Source organism: Camellia sinensis, chromosome 3 (assembly GCF_055761805.1).
Source record: "Camellia sinensis isolate YWXY chromosome 3, ASM5576180v1, whole genome shotgun sequence".
NCBI classification, from domain to species: Eukaryota; Viridiplantae; Streptophyta; class Magnoliopsida; order Ericales; family Theaceae; genus Camellia; species Camellia sinensis.
In genome coordinates, this window is record NC_138963.1 from 91,215,009 (window position 1) to 91,233,426 (window position 18,418).

Sequence of the window (18,418 nt, forward strand, 5' to 3'; positions counted from 1 at the left end):
GTTGTTTGCATAATTCGGAGTCATTTTGGAGTCATGATTTATGTCATTTCAGAGCTGGAATATATGCCATTGTACTCCATGTTTAGTCCTTTCAACGCATGTGCAAAGTTGTGTTTTTGTGCCTTGGGCTTAGGTCCTTACATTGTGTATGCTAGCATGAGTTTTGGAGCCTTGTTTCATCATGTATGGCCATTGATTTGAATGTGGCTGAGGCCCATCCATTTTGGTTTAAGGCCATTTTGCATTGAGTATGCCATTGTAGTCCGTAGCATTGAGTATGCCATGTTGTCGTATGATTGATCATTGCATTGTGCATGCCTTGTTCATCTCATTGTGTATGTTAGTTTCTATGTACTTTGTGTAAGCTAAGTGTCATGTGCATTGAGTATGCCATTGTTAGTTCACAGCATTATGTATGCTAGTTGCATGTTTGCATGTTATCCCTTCTATGTTTGCATGACTCAGTTGCATTGCATTTACGATTGCATGCTAGAGTTGCATTTGTGCATGCCATTGTTTGTTGCATTGTGTTCGGAATAGGAGTTAGTCCGAACACGAGAAGTGAGGGACGTTTCGTACTCAAAGTGACGAAACGTGCCTCAATTCCCGGTTGCCGACACTCTTGACTACCCATGATGGAGTTGTTGGCTTTAGGTGCTTGGGCGTGCATTCATTCTATATTAAATTGTGCAATTCGGTTCTTCGGCCATCTTGCATTGAGATGTGTGATTGGTGGCCCGAGGATCGAGACCTACACTCCCTTGAGCTTGTACAATGATGGGGAGAGTGGTCGTGCACACATATGTTGAAAATACCTTGTCATGCCTCTCTCTTGCTCCTTGTTGCAGAAAACCAGAAACCAGAGGCAGAAACTGGTCGGCCGACCAGCTTTTCTGGCAGGCCGACCACCCCTTTTGGTTTCTCCCACAAAAGGTGGTCGGCAGGTGGTCTCCAAGGCCAATAGTTAGTCGGCAGCCTTCCCACAGATTCCCAGGGTGGAGTTTTAGCCTTCTGGAGCCTTGTGCAGTTTTTTGAAATCAATTGCAAGCAAAGGCAAGCCGGGGCATCGCGATGGATTTCTCGACAAGGCGACTCGAGCATGCATGCATCCTTTATCATTCAAGGCAGAGCTGAGGCAGTCCACGTTCATGTAGTTTGCATGCTAGTTTAATTGCTTACTTAGTTAGTTTGTTAATTAATTAGAGTTGTGTAATAATTACCTGTAATTTATTATTCTTTTTTGTTGTGTAATAACTAGCTTAATTAGATTAGCTTAGATTAGCTAGTTGGTGTTGTATTATTTATTCGGACCCTCTGTCAAGAGGGCCAACTGTTGTAATAAGTGTGCGTATATGTGATGCATGTCTTCCAACCCCACGTCTTTCTCCCTTTTATTTACCAGCTTATGATGGTTAGTTTTAGGGCATGTTTCAATTAGCATTCTTATGCTTCGCATGTTTGCATTCATTCATCTGTCTTGTATGCACCGGGCTCGGCGCATCATACTAACTGCATTGTGTTTCAATTCCAAGTTGAATACATGTTATCTGTAGCATCTCATATGCCATCTTAGAATAGTCGAGCCTATCTTAGTTGCATTTTGCATGTGTTGCATTAGCCATCTTAACATGAACTAGGATCATGTATTGATTACTAACTGGTTTCTGTTTTGGCTTGGAGTACTTGGTAAGTGTTTATGCTTTAGCATCCTTGCATGTGTGTGAGTGACTGCCATGATAGCATGCTTGCCATGAGGCTAACTGCTTATGTGATATAACTGCCTAAATGCCTGTGGGTGAAGGTTGGATTACTTGAATTGGAACAATTCATTGATTATGAGTTTTAAGTCCGCTTGAGAGTGGCAAATCACCATGTTTTCTAAGTCCACTTGAGGGTGGCAAAATCCACATTTTAGTCTACTTGCGAGTAGCAAACCGCTTTCAGAAAAACAAACGTGAGATATTTTGTTCTAACTTAGGCGATCTAGTCTATACTTGTATGTTGTGCGCATCACATAGTAATTCTAGGTTAATAACCGGAATAAGAACACATGTGTTTTCAAAAACAAGATATCATGTTTAGTAGTGGCTGATCTTTGATCGGGCGAGCGGGGGTGCTCATTGCATGACCTTCCCCAATCGTACCCAAGTTCCTGAACCGAGGCAACTTTGGTGATGACGGACACGTGGCCCTAGGCACGAGTCAGGGTTTCCTAAATTCTTCCAACATAAAATATTTAGGTGGCGACTCTATATCTGGCAAAGCAGTCCATGTTTGGCATTTCTTTCTAAAAATCAGTTTTTCAAAACGATTTGCCGGATTTGAACTCTTTGGTGATTTATCAATCTCGCATTGCAATTTGCGAGATCAAATTAAGAACCGTGACATTTGAGTCCGAACCGTAGTAAGCCCAATGAACAAAACGGGATTTTCCTGGGACGTTTGAGCACGTCTACAGTGCCCCTGCTAGAATATCACCACATTCAACCGGCTTTTCTGCCCAAAAATATCTCAACCACTGAAGATCCCAACCAAACTAACAGATGATGAACAAAGATGACCTGATCAAACAAATGGACATGAAAATTGAGTTGGAGAAAGTTATGGCCGAACTTCAAGATGAAATAGCCTACGTATCCCAAAGATGGGAATTAGGCCTTACGTAGTTCAATTCAGGTTTACTCGATAATTAACTCTCTTCTTTTGCGCTCTAACTTTTGCCAAAGTCACTCTTTAGGGTTTTTACCCTTGCGAGCTCAAATTTTCTTTATTTCTAATTTTTCATGCTCTAACTTTTGCCTAGGCCACCCTTCTGAGTTTTTGACGTAACGAGCCTCTCAGGGGTAGTACTTCTTCAACTTATCCATATTGATCGGCTGTGAAAATTCCAGGCCATCTAAGTCCATAAGAATAACCATTCCACCTGACCAGATAGCTTTGATGATGTAAGGACTAGTCTAATTAGGTCTGAACTTGCCCCTAGGGTCATGGATGGGAGCTCGGTTGTCTTTCAGTACCATGTCTCCCTCATTGAGATTTTGGGACTTAACTTTCTTGTTAAACACCCTGGCAATGGTAGCCCTAAACATGATACAATGCCTTTAGCCTTCTCACAACAAACAACATTAACTCCTCAAATCTGTTCTGTTACCAGTCCACCTCTGCTATCTGACATTCAGCCATAACTCGCAGCGACGGGACTTCAATGTGAATTGGCAAAACGGCTTCCATCCCATAGACGAGAGAATATGGAGTTATCCCTGTAGACGTCCGGATCGAGGTCCTGTACCCCCAGAGTGCGAATGGAAATTTATCCGGCCAGTCCCTGTAGGTCTCAACTATCTTCTGCAAGATGTTCTTGATATTATTATTGGCGGCTTCAACAGCTCCATTGGTTTGTGGCCTGTATATGGATGACTTATGAAAAGCCACATTGTATTTCTCCTGCAAATCTATCACCTCTTTCTTGAAATGGGAGCCGTTATTTGAGATAATCTTGTTCGGAACTCTGTACCGGCAAATGATATTGTCTCTGATAAATTTGGCCACGTGCGATTCCTTCAACACTGCATAGGACTGAACTTCTACCCACTTTGTAAAGTAATCAATCGCCACCAAAATATATTCATGTCCATTCGACCTTTTTGGCGTGACCACACTGATAACATCGATTCCCTAGATTGAAAACGGCCATGGCGAAGTCATGTTGTAGAGTTTTGACGGCAGAATATTCATGCGATTGGTATGAATTTGACATTTGTGGCATCATTGCACAAAACCAATACAATCCTCTTCCACGGTGGATCAGTAATAGCCTTGTCTAAGGATTTTCCAGGCCAACATCACACCATTCATATGCACCCCGCATTCTTCACTGTGGATAGCCTCCATAAGGTGCTTAGATTCCTATTCCTCTATACACAATTTATGCATTCCCAGATGACCTCTTTTATACAACTTACCCCCACAGATGATAAATTGGATGGCCATACGCCGTATTTCCCGTTTGCCTTTGGCATTTGCCCCTGGTGGATATATCTCCTTTTTCAGAAAGTTCCAAATATTGTAATACCATGGTTTTTTGTCTTGCACTTCATTTATTACGGAAATAATTTCATAAGCCGGCATGTATTTCTGTTCGATGATAATCAGATGCATTCAGACTCCAAGTGGGATGTCTACCATAAAAGATAGAATTGCTAAAGCATCAGCGAACTTATTGTTCTCTCTTAGTAGATGAGTGAATGTCAACTTTTCAAACCTAGGAATCAAAATATCCAGGGTCTGATGGTAAACCTTCATCTTGTCTTCTTTGACTTTCCAGTCTCCATTTGCTTAAGAAACAACCAAGTTCGAGTCTTTGTGACATCCAACCTTATTGCCCCTAGTTCCAGGGCGACTTCTAAACTAGCAATACACGCTTCATATTCTGCTTCATTGTTGGACACCTTGAACCGGAGTTTGAAGGCTAAAGATATATGAACGTCGTCGGGTGCTATCAGCAACACACCTATCCCATAACCGTACTGATTAGACACTCCGTCAAAGTATATCGTCTAAGTTTCCTCTTCGACTTGCAAAATGTCTTCATCTGGGAGCAAGTATTCCATTGCCTCGTCTTTTTCTACTGGGTCGTCTGCCAGGAACTCTGCTACAGCTCTTCCCTTGACCAACTTGCGAGTGACATATTTAAGATCAAATTCGAAGAGAAGAAGAAACCAACGGGCTAGCCTACCCATAATTGCTGGTTTCACAAAGAGATATTTGATGGGATTTAACCTCGAAACCAAGATTACAGAGTGAGCTAACAAGTAGTGCCTCAATATCCTGGTAGCTCATACCAAGGCTAGGCAAGCTTTCTCCAAAGCAATGTAGCGAGTCTCATAGTCTAGCATTTTCTTGGTCAAGTAGTAGATGGCTTTCTCCACCCTATCATCAGATTCCTGAGTGAGCATGCATCCCATAGTCGTATCTGTTACTGACGGGTATAGAGTCAAAGGCTTCCCCAGTTCCGGTGGCGACAACAAAAGCAGATTCTTGAGGTACTGCTTAACCTTTTCAAAAGCAAACTGACTGCGATCATCCCATTGGAATTTCTTCTCTTTCTTCAAGAGACCAAATAGTGGTCACAAGTCAAGGTTAATTTGGAATTAAACCGTCTTATGAATTGCACTTTACCCAGAAAGCCACGCACCTCCTTTTCGGTCCTCGGTGGTGGCATTTCTAAGATGGCCTTGATTTTGGAAGGATCTACTTCAATGCCCCTTTGTGTGATCAGAAAGCCTATCATTTTTCCTACCGTTACACCAAAGGTGCGTTTCTGCGGGTTTAACCTCAATCTGTATTCCCTGATCCATTGAAAGAATTTCTTTAGCATGGTGTAGTGGCCCTCTCGTTCTTTGGATTTGACAATCATGTTATCCATGTACACCTCAACCTCTTTGTGGATCATGTCATGCATAATGGTGGTCTCAGCCCTCTGATAAGTAGCTCTAGCATTTTTCAACCCAAACAGCATAACCTAGTAGTAGTAGGTACCCCACGGAGTAGTGAATGCGGTATTCTCTCTATCCTCGGGGGCCATCAGAATCTGGTTGTACCTGGAAAACGCATCCATAAATGACATCAATGCATGGCCCGCAGTGAAGTCCATTAATTCATCAATGTGCAACAAAGGAAAGTCATCCTTCGGACTAGCTTTGTTCAAATTCTAGAAGTCTACACACACCCGGATTCTATCATCCTTCTTCAACACTAGGACGACATTGGCCAACCAAGTCGGGTACTTAGATACTAACAAGAAACCTGCCTCAATTTGCTTGGTGACATTTTCTTTAATTTTCAGAGCCCAATCCGGACGAATCTTGTGCAGCTTCTGCTTGACTGGTCGGGCCTTAGGGTCAAGAGGGATCCGATGCTGTACAATCTTAAGATCGATTCCAGGCATGTCTTCGTAAGACCACGCGAAAACATCTTTGAAATCTTTTAATAAAACAATTAAACGCTCGCGCTCCTCCGAAGACAACGTGGACCCGATCTGGACCAAGTGCAGATCCTTCCCAGTACCCATATTAATGGTAATGATTTCATCAGCACAGGGTTTAGCAAACCTCTCATTCTCTTGATTAATCAAGCTTTTCAAAGCCAGAGGAATTTCTTTCCCTTCGTTTTCGTTGAAGTTTTGAAAATCCTGGTCAATACAATAAACCAACAGCACAAAAAAGTACATGAAATCTGTAGAGTTCTCATTCAAAAGGTCCAAGTCTTCAGTTACAAACTCAAAAGCAAAGCTAAATGAAGACCTAGACAGGACTTTGGTATCCAAGTTACCACCCCTAGAAATACCAGACTCAGATTCAGAAGAACTTGAATCTAATCCGACCCCACAGACTCAGTGGAATCAGATTCTAGCTCATCACCTGATTCATAACTAGACGGATAGCCTTCCTCCAGTTGCTAGGTAAGAGATGGTGCCCCTGATACATCCAAAATGCCACTGGTTGGGTTCACACCTAGTTTTTCCCCAATCATGGAGACAGTAAAGTTATCCTTTAAGTTCTCTAGGTCTGTCGCAGGATCTATAAGGAGACCAGCCAGTGTTACCCCTACTCCAAACTTGCTATCCTCTGAGTCACCTTTCATCCTCTGTTCAGCTTTGATGCTTAGTTCAGCCCTTTCCTCATCATCATTATCCTGTAGCTGTAGATCAAAGAAGATCTCGAACCAGGGGACACGTTGCTTTGAGGAATTTACCCAAGGCTTGAGAAAGCCACAAAAAGGAAAATTCTCTTATTCCAAACAAAACAACCATTCAGGGTGCCGTGGATTGGCCTGTGGATGAGTTTATAACATTTTCTGGCTCTCGTGGCCTTGGATTTGCCCTTCATCTCTTCTCCCTTTCTTATCCAGTCTTCTTTGACGGGCACATAGCCCAGTCCAAAGGCATGTGTGTAACGCCCCGATACTACACTATTGATTGTAGCCAAAGGAGAGTCACTGTTAAGGTGTATACGTCTACTTCTATAGAATACCAATACATAACAACCATAATAATATTAATTTCAAAAGCTTGTTCCATTACATTACATCCCAAAGAAAATTTAAATCTTCATAAGAGTCTTACAAAATATCCAAAGAAAATTTTTTAACTTTTATAAGATAGCCAAAGGTCTTCGAATGTTTAAGGCTCGTCGTCTCCAGCTATATGTTCCTCTTCGGCACCTAGCACGACACGCCGTGAGCTTTGAATGCCCAGTAAACACACACACAGCATCGGCAGCTAAAGTTGGGGCTGACAGACATGGCCCTCCTTCCTTGCATACGGAAAGTACCCCACGAGTCGAGACTGATATCGCGTCCTGGATAGTCTCCTGCTGACATCCTAAGGTGGAAAAAGATTTTTATTTGTCAGTCTACCTTAAATATAGTAGCGTGATAGATAAAATAAGATAAAGGGGTAAGGGCTTCTAGAGTCGCATATTGGGCTGCATGGGTTAAGGGTTGAACCTAGGCTCTGATACCAAGTTGTAACACCCCGATACTATACTATTGATTGTAGCCAAGGGAGAGTCACTGTTAAGGTGTATAGGTCTACTTCTATAGAATACCAATACATAACAACCATAATAATATTAATTTCAAAAGCTTGTTCCATTACATTACATCCCAAAGAAAATTTAAATCTTCATACGAGTCTTACAAAATATCAAAAGAGAAATTTTTAACTTTTCTAAGATAGCCAAAGGTCTTCGAATGTTTCAGGCTCGTCGTCTCCAGCTATATGTTCCACTTCGGCGCCTGGCATAACACTCCGTGAGTTTTGAATGCCCAATAAACACACTCACACCCCAACCCTTTTTCCCGAGTCCAATGCACAATCACAAATATAACATCAAGTAGTAGAGCATGATACATAACACAACAAATAAATAAATGGTTACAAGTTAACTGTTAGTAAACTAGAAATCCCCCAAAGATATTTCGTCCTCCCAACCACAAGAATCGGACTCGGATTATTCGGTATGCCCCCTCTTTTGCTGCTTTGTTGCAGAACTAACCTCGGATGCCTACCATCGGTTATATAACACGTAGCGCCAACCGCAGGGCCTCAAAAGAGATGGTGAAATAGGGCCTTGCCCAAAACCCTCCTCACACCAAACCACCTAGGGTCCGAATACAACCGCTCCGTTCAAGGGTTCCGAAAACCACTTGCGCAAGACTTTAACTTCCAATTAAGGACGCATCCCAACAAACATATAACACATTTTCTTATCTTTCCATTACTCAAGTGCTCGAAAACCCAATACCCTCCCAATTAGGTTTTCCGTTGAGTTAAAAGTTTTAAGTCAAGGTTAGTCCAACTTACAAGATAATAATATCCACATAAACATGCATCCTTAAGATGAGAAAGATAAATAACATAACATAACACATAAAATATCTTGCCAAGATATGATCATAACACATTTTCATGAATACCAGGACATAAAACATCCATACATAACAAATATTTCCAGATTTAATATCACAAAAAGATTAAAATGAAAGGCTAGTTTAGATCCTTCACCGGACTCGGTCTTCCTATGATTCGTAGAGAACTTGATCTAGTTTCTAGAACATTTTTTGGAAATGGGTTTGCTTTTCCAAATTTTAAGTTATTTAGAAAACATTCCAGCACTGTCCAAATTCTGTCCAGACCCGTCGATCGTTACGAAAATTTGATTTTCTTGCAAACCGCTTAATGTTTTTCAATGAAACCAATTTTATTTGAAAGCTAACTCCTTAAGGAAAATTTTGACCTAAAATAGAGGTCAAGAATAATTTTATACATTTTTCTAGGCTTCACAATGTGGGTTGTGTGGCACATCTGTCAGTGCTGCAACACATTTTCAACCACTTTTTCCGAGTCCCATTCCTAGAACATGCTGTAGTTTGTTCATAAAATAGATAGACTGGGCACTAACGTACATGCTTTCGTCTGCGGCCAGAATGGTCTGCACTACCCGGGCTTTAGCTAGAGTGAATCCTGAGAGGAATACATCTGTCTCGCCGTGGTTGATTTCTAGCACTAGTGTCGTCACCTCTGGCGGTGGACGGATGGATGAATTCCCAAACACAATTCCTACCCCTCCTCCATGAGGGTATTTCAACATCTGATGGAGAGTGGAAGAGACAGCCTTCACATGGTGAAACCAGTGCCTCCCTAACAGCAAATTGAAGGTAGCCGGCATATCCAAGACATTAAACTCGACCTCTTTCTCAACTGGGCCAACTTGGACTCTGACTTGCACTGTGTCCATGAGCTCTCTGCTGGTATTATCATATGCCCGTATTACTTGGGCTGTGGAAGCAAAGTTCGCCGATTTGAGGCCAATTGCATAGGCGGTATGAGAAGGACAGACATTAATGGTTGAGCCGGTATCTACTAACACCACCGACACCCATTTCTCCCTGCACTCCACAGATATGTATAATGGTTTATTATGAGCCGAGCCCTCCGGCGACAGTTCTTTGTCAGAGAAGATAAGCATTAGCCTGGCACCACTTGGAAAGTTCAAACCCACCAGCTGCTCGGACGTGGTGTCAATGGACAATTTAGCCTTATACATTACTGACAATACTGCCTATCGGTGTACTTGCAAGGCCATGAGAAGACCCCAGATGGAGATGTCAACTTGATTTTTTTTAAGCTGTTTCAACACTGTCTCTTCTTCTAGTTGTTTCTCTTTCTGATTCTCAGCCTCTTTGTCCTTTCCAGATGCCTCTGCTTGATCCAGGTGCGACGGTTTAAAATACCGCCTACTTCTTGTCAGACGATCTATTTTCTCAGCATACCACGTATTGTCCGAAAGGCAATCGCCCCAATCTTCATCGGTGTGGGCGAGATGCAAATCATTATCATCCTACCATTCGCCCTTAACGGCCAGTAAACAGTTTTCCGGCTCTACTTATATCATCTTTACATGATAGGTATTGTGAATTTATAGTTTCTCGGCTGTCTTCCATTCTTTCTCATTCAAACTGCCTCAGTGCAACTTCCTGTTCAGTATCCACAGTGTTTACAGTGCCCAGTTCTTGGGCTGGGTTTTCTACACCAGCGCTCTCCGGCAGCTTTCCTTTCCCATTAGCCCTTCCGGCTAATACAACTATCTTTGCTTCTCTTCCCTCTGGTTTCATTCCAGTTTCTTCTTTGTCTGGCTCATCACTCAGCCATCTAGTGTTGTCAGTTGATCTGTTCAGGTCAAACCACCCGATTTGTACAATTCCCTTATCTTGTTCATCAAAGAACTACAGGTTATCCAAATCCTCTTCGAGATCTACCAAATCATCCAACCCTTGGCACGGGCCATCTTCCCTAACCACATTGTCACGCCCTCAAATAATAACATTAAAACCCATCAACTTAGACATGCATTGGTATAAAAGATAAATATTCTTCTATTCATTAGAGTAGTTCCTTATAAAAGTATTACATGTTAACAACAAAAGCAAATACCCTACGGGCTTACAGCTTTCCAAGTTAACACTTGGCTACAAAAAGAAGAGTACTAACTCAATACATATTAAGCCCTTGGCTTGAATTTACATGTAATACATCAAAAGAAAGCAAATAACAAAGCAGTTTGTCTGCCTCTAGCCACCCAAGCTATGTCCTTGGAGGTGGCATGCTACTTGTACCTGAAAATGATGTCCCATAAAGGGTGAGCCACAGCCCAGTAGAAATACACTAAACCAACCATGAATATAAACTAAAAGATTAGAAGTTGATAGATGGTCAACACAGATACATCCACTTATATCACATTTCGATTTCATGACATTAAGTCCATGTTACATTTCATTTCCCTTGTCCTTTCCAACTTTGAGTTTGAAAACAAGGCTCAACACCTAGCTAAATAACTTAATGAGGTTTAGACTCATCTTTAAAACACTTTCAAAATTCATGAGCCATACACATTTTAATGTTGTATCAATAACACATAAATCATTCTCACACTTTGCGAAAGATACACATTTCGGTGCTGTATCAACATAACATAGAATCACTTTTATACTTTACAATTGATAACGATATACATTTTAGTGCTATATCAAATCAATTCAAACACTTCCATAATCAACACTTGATACACATTGTAGTGTTGTATCAATGTCACACAAAATCCAGTTCAGAGGTCCATCCCCTATGTTCCCCTAAACCGTGGAGTACATCCCTATCTCCTCCCACACAACACATGTATATAAACATAGATCACATACAATCAATCAATACATGGAATTAATGTATTATTCCCGTCGCTATATTCAATAGCATACTCAATCGATTAGTTTTAGTTTGCCTAATCATCATGCAGTGTCTACAACAATCAAGACTATCCTCCACCGATAGCTCAAAGCAGTTATTTCTATACTGAAAATAAATGCACCAAATGGATATATAATCAACATTTCAACTAGGTGAGCGATGAATGAATCTACTACACCCTTTAATCCCATACACATTCAATTCCAACATTCTCAACTTAATTCCTCTTTTCTTTAAATTAATTATACTAATTAATTTATCAATGTAATTAGAGCATTTCTCGTAATTAACATCACAACCCTAAGGTTCCATTTTCACCAATAAACCAATATTGATCTCATTTCTCTATGCCAAACATGCATATAAGTTCGTATAAACAAAACCCCAACTTTTGTAAAATTACATAAAGGCCCAAACGTTCTCAAAATTACCCAACAACCCCCAACTCATCAAAATGCTAAAACTCAAAGGCAAAACTCATGAGAAAGAGTAGGATATCCCTACCTCGAAGTTAGAGCTCAAATGGGGAAGTTGAAGAAAACCAAAATGCTCCAAACTCAAGGATCCACGGATCAAAATGGAGCCCTCGACGATCCACACACTTTTTACAAAGGCCAGAGGATAGTGAGACACTCTAACTAGATCAAACCCTAGAGAGAAGGGAGTTTCTAGAGAGAGGAGCTCTCAAAATATCTTTTTAGAAAGTAAGAGAGAGAGAGAATGTAAAAAGTGATTTTAAAATGCCTAGTTGCCAACTGATATACGACATTCCCGCTCGAGCGGAGAACACAACGCTCGAGCGTCACGAACAAAAAACTAGGTACGCTCGAGCTCAAGAAGGCCTGCTCGAGCACCAAGACACAAGAATAAAGTACATCCGCTCGAGCGCGAAAACCAGTCCGCTCGAGCGTAGATTTCCCTCTCCCAGAACTTACACCAAAAAGTACTACCCGCTCGAGCGCCAGAGTACCCGCTCGAGCGTAAAGAAACCCGCTCGAGCGTAAAAATCACACCTGCAGAAGTTTTGCGGGGACATGAAATACTGGGGGTGTGCAATCTCCGCTCGAGCGCAACAAGTCCCGCTCGAGCGGAACGACCAAAAACCTGGCAACAAGATTTTAGACTAAGGTTTAATCCACCTGTTCGAAACATGCCCAACACATCCTAAAACTCAAACAAATGGAATTAAAGGACGACAACAAGATAAATACAACTACCAACTCCACGGAACCGAGTCCAGAATACAACAGAACAATAAAGGGACAACCGGGATCGCTATAACCTCTCCCCCTTAAAGAATTTCGTCCCCGAAATTAAATACAAGTTTTTCAAAAACAAGATTTTCTCAATTCCCAACATTATCACAATGCGGATTTTAACAATTCGACCCATAACCGGTCATCTCATCTCTTTTCAAGAGACAGTTTACAACATTTTCCACAACATGCATTATAGTTATGCATTCCCTGAAATTCCACAAATTTCAATACTACATTCCACAATTCTATATCATATTCAGTATTCATGATATATTTCCATTTCTACAATACATCCAACATATGCAATGTTACATTAAACTTCCATTTTGAGGCAAGTTTCAAAATACTTCCATTAGCTCAAAACATAAACCATGTTTTACAACCTAAGATATATTCAATACTCTTAAGGTTCAACAATACAACAAAATATACAATACATGCTCAAACATCCATAAATAGATCCGGATATCTCTCTCGGACCTCTAACTCACGTTCCCAAGTGGCTTCTTTCACTCCGTGATGTTTCCACAAGACTTTTACCATGGGAATGGTCTTGCCTCGCAAGACTTGATCCCTCCTATCCAAGACCCGAACCGGTCTCTCTTCGTACAAGGCATTCTCATCAACCTCTAAGTCGGTCCAATCCAATACATGCGATGGATCTGGCTCGTACTTCCGAAGCATACTCACATGAAACACGTCATGCACTCCGAACAACTGCGGTGGTAAAGCTAAACGATAAGCGACCTCCCCAATCCTCTCAAGGATCTCAAAGGGACCGATAAACCGAGGGGATAACTTCCCACTCTTCCCAAACCTCATCAAACCTCGCCTAGGTGATATTTTCAAGAAGACATGATCACCTACCTCAAACGCCAAAGGCCTCCTCCTACGGTCGGCATAACTCTTTTGGCAACTCTGGGCTGTAACAAGCCTTCTACGGATAAGCTCAACTTTCTCCATCGTCTCCCTAACCAACTTTGGACCTAACAAAGGTGCATCACCCACCTCGGTCCAACACACTAGAGACCTACACGGTCGGCCATACAAGGCCTCAAACGGTGCCATACCGATGCTAGACTGAAAACTGTTGTTGTAGGCAAACTCCGCCAAGGGCAAGTGCCTCTCCCACGTCCTACTAAAGTCAAGGACACAACCTCGAAGCATATCCTCAAGAATCTGAATAGTACGCTTGGACTGCCCGTCAGTCTGAGGATGATAAGCCGTACTAAAGGTCAACTTAGTGCCCAAGGCACTCTGCAAACTCTGCCACAACCTAGCAGTAAAACGAGGATCTCTATCTGAGACGATCGTCAGTGGGACCCCGTGCAATCTCACTATGTCCCGAATATAAAAGTCGGCGAGATGACCTACCGAATCTCTCACGCGCATAGGAATGAAGTGCGCCGATTTAGTCAACTGGTCTACAACCACCCAAATGGCATCACTACCCCGCTGAACCCTCGGAAGACCTACAAGGAAGTCCATAGTGACATGCTCCCACTTCCACTCGGCAATAGGCAAGGGTTGCAACAAACCCGCTGGCCTCTAATGCTCGGCCTTCACTTGCTGGCAAGTAAGGCACTTCGATACGAAAACAGCCACATCTCTCTTCATACCCCGCCACCAAAACTGGCGACCCAAATCCCGATACATCTTAGTGCCTCCCGGATGCACCGCAAGGCGTCAATGATGGAACTCTCAGAGTACTTCCTCTCGGCAAGACTCCGGCACAAACAAACAGTCTCGGTATCTCACACTCAGGTCGGGATACACCGTCAAACCCTTCTCAACTTTTCCACTGGAGATCTTCTCTCGGAAGGACTCTACCTCAAGGTCACCTCTCTGTGCCTCTAATACTCGGGTCACAAGTGTAGGCTGCGCAACAACAGAAAACAAGGCCACAGCCTTAACAGATTCGCCCAGAAGCAAATCAAACTCGCCAAGTGCACCTAACATCTCCCATTCCCGGATGGCTATACAAGCTACATCACTAATGGATTTCCTACTAAGGGCATCGGCCACAACATTAGCCTTCCCCAGGTGATAGTGTAACTCAAAATCATAGTCCTCAATGAACTCCATACATCTCCTCTGCCTCAAATTCAAGTCCCTCTGTGTAAACAGATACTTCAAACTCTTGTGGTCCGAGAACACCTCGAACCTCTCACCATAAAGGTAGTGCCTCCAAATCTTCAAAGCGAAGATCACTGCTGCTAACTCTAGGTCGTGTGTAAGGTAATTCTTCTTGTGTATTTTCAACTGACGTGAGCCATAAGCTACCACTTTCCCCTCTTGCATCAACACACAACCCAAACCCTCTCGTGAGGCATCACAATAAACTGCATAACCCAACCCTCTCTCCGGAATAATCAAAACCGGAGCGGTGGTCAATCTAACCTTCAACTCTTGGAATGACTTTTCGCAAGTCTCACTCCACACAAACTTGGCCCCTTTTCGCGTCAATCTAGTCAACGGCGAAGCTAGCCTGGAGAAATCTTTCACAAACCGACGGTAATACCCAGCTAATCCCAGAAAACTGCGGATCTCAAACACACTCTTAGGCTGTGCCCAATCTTGCACTGCCTCTACCTTGGATGTATCAATGGACATCCCTTCCCCGAATACCACATGGCCTAAGAATTTGACCTCTCCTAGCCAGAACTCACACTTCCCAAACTTGGCATACAGCCTATGGGCTCTAAGCAACTCAAGCACCACTCTCAAGTGTTCCTCGTGCTCCTCCTCAGAAGGTGAATAGATAAGAATGTCGTCCACGAAAACGACTACAAATCGATCCAAGAATTCCCGGAAGATCCGGTTCATCAAGTCCATAAAGACTGCCGGTGCATTGGTAAGCCCGAATGGCATCACCAGAAACTCATAATAGCCATACCGCGTACGGAATGCTGTCTTCGGAATATCCTCCTCCCTAACCCTCAACGGATGGTAACCCAATCTCAAGTCTATCTTAGAGAAACAACGGGAACCCTTCAACTGGTCGAACAAATCATCTATACGGGGCATAGGGTACTTATTCTTAACCGTAGCCCGATTCAACTTCCGGTAGTCTATACACAATCTCAAGGCACCATCTTTCTTTTTAGCAAAGAGGGCCGGTGCTCCCCACGGCGAAACACTAGGGCGAACAAAACCCTTATCTAGCAATTCCTGGAGCTAAATCCTCAACTCACTTAACTCGGCTGGGGCAAAACGATAAGGTGCCATAGAAATCGGCGCTGTGCCGGGCACTAAATCAATAGAGAACTCTATCTCTCGGTGAGGTGGCAAACTAACGAGTTCCTCGGGAAAAACATCCGAATACTCACAAACCACCCTCGGCAATACAATCTGGGTCTCATCACACTCACCACTCATAAAGCTAGCAAGTAGACCACTAAGCTTATTCCACCCTCGCGGATCATACACCGGTGGCAACACACTACTAACCCGTTCCCCCAAGAAATGGAAATACTCCCCGCTCAAGGTACATACTGTGACCCTCTAGCGGTAGCAATCAATAACAGCTCGGTATGACGATAGCCAGTCCATACCCAAAATAACATCAAAACCCTTCATGGGCATGACAACAAAAGGAAAATGAAGCCTATGGCCGGCAACCTCTATATCACAACCTCTAACACCTTGTTTCAAGATCAACTCACCACCAACAGGTGATACTACACATATAGGAGATGCTAACTGTGCCAACTCCAATTCCAGAACAGATGCAAATGCAGCAGATACAAAAGAATGAGATGCACCTGTGTTAATCAATACACTTGCAACCGAGTTACAAAATAGAAAGGTACCTCTCACTACTGATGGAGCCGGTACTAGGTCCTGCGCAGTAACAGCATACATGCGCCCTGTAGGCCCCTGATCCAACTGCTCACCCCTCGGAGCAAACAACTGCTGCACTGACTGGGACGATGAAGCTCCCGGATTGGCCCTTGAGGCCTGCAGAGACTGAGCTGGCTAAAAACCCTGCGTCTGCCTAGAACCAGACGCGCCCGAAGTGGCACTCAACTGTGGGCAAAACCTCTTCAGGTGCCCAGGCTGACCACACTAATAACAAGACAAGGGCTGGCCCCTGCCCTGACTCTGGTTCTGCGGTCTAGTTGAAGATGAAGCAGCTCTCTGACCTCCTCCCCTCTGTGGGCAAACTGAAGCCTTGTGGCCCAACTGACCACACTTGTAACAGGTGAAATCTCCCTGATTACCTCTCCCCGAGCCTGCACTTGGCACCGAAAAGGTCGATCTAGCAACACCCCCCTGAGACTGTTGAGGGTTGGCACTCCTCTGTCTCCTACCATCACCCTGACCATCCTAGCTCCTCTTGGAGCCTCTCTGTCCCTCCTCTTCCTACATCATGATCTCCATATGGGCTGCAGCATCAACCAAGCGCCCATAATCTCGGATCATCGAACCTCCAACCCTCATCCTGAGGCCGCGCCTCAACCTCTTCTCGAACTCAATACAGCAGCGTTCCTCGGACGCCACAAGTTCAGGTGCCTGGACAAGCTAGTGAAAGTAGCCTCATACTCGGCTACTAAAGAACTCAACTGCAAAAGCTGACAGAACTGGTCTCTCAGCTTCTCCCTGACTGCTGGAGATAAACACTTCTCCTGAAAAGCCTCCACCAAAGCCTTCCACATGCCAGCAATACGGCCTCTCATATATTTCCACCACTGACCCGCACCCCCTTTAAGCTGGAAGGATGCCAAGGTCACTTTCAACGCTCCATCCTCGATGCCAAGCATCTCGAACGTCTTACTCATTTGCTCTAACCACTCGTCAGCCTTCAGTGGCTCCTTCGGATCCCCAATAAACTCGTCTGGGTTGGATCGAAAAAACTCCCTTTTCAAGAAAGAAGGCCCTGCCTCAACAACCTAGGTCTGAACTGGAGCTTGAACCGGATTCTCAGCTCGAAAAATACCCACAGACTCCCTCAGAGCATCGGCTATCCCTCGGGCTAAAGCGCCCATAGCCTCTTGACCTGCTGGCTCGGCCATATTGGCCTGGCCAACCCCCTCCTACTGTGCCAGAATATCATCCGGTAAAGGCATCTCCTACCTACCACGTCTGCCACGTCTACCATGTCCTCGTCCTGACATCCTAATAAAGGTAATGAAGAACATTAGCACATTCATAAATGTGCCAAAACTAAACACTCATGTCCTAATACATGGACAACTGTAATTCACTCCACATAAGCACAAAACACATAAGCACTTACGAATTTCATTTCTGGATAATGATAGTCCCGAGGCATTACTAGAGTTCCGGTTAGAAACAGCATTGATCAAGTGCTTTTCCAACAAGACTCACAGAAACCCAAGGATCCAATCAACATCCTAGAAACTAAATCCCATACCCAAGTAGTCACATAAACATGTTATCAAATAAACACATAATGTCACACATAAGTCTCTAACAAGCGAGACAAACCCATTGTGATACTAATCACTTCCCACGTACCCAAAGTGTTCGAACCCGGAAAGCTCTGATACCAAGTTGTCACGCCCTCAAAATAATAACATTAAAACCCATCAACTTAGACATGCATTGGTATAAAAGATAAATATTCTTCTATTCATCAGAGTAGTTCCTTACAAAAGTATTACATGTTAACAACAAAAGCAAATGTCCTACGGGCTTACAGCTTTCCAAGTTAACACTTGGTTACAAAAAGAAGAGTGCTAACTCAATACATATTAAGCCCTTGGCTTGAATTTACATGTAATACATCAAAAGAAAGCAAATAACAAAGTAGTTTGTCTGCCTCTAGCCTCCCAAGCTATGTCTTTGGAGTTGGCATGCTACCTGTACCTGAAAATGATGTCCCATAAAG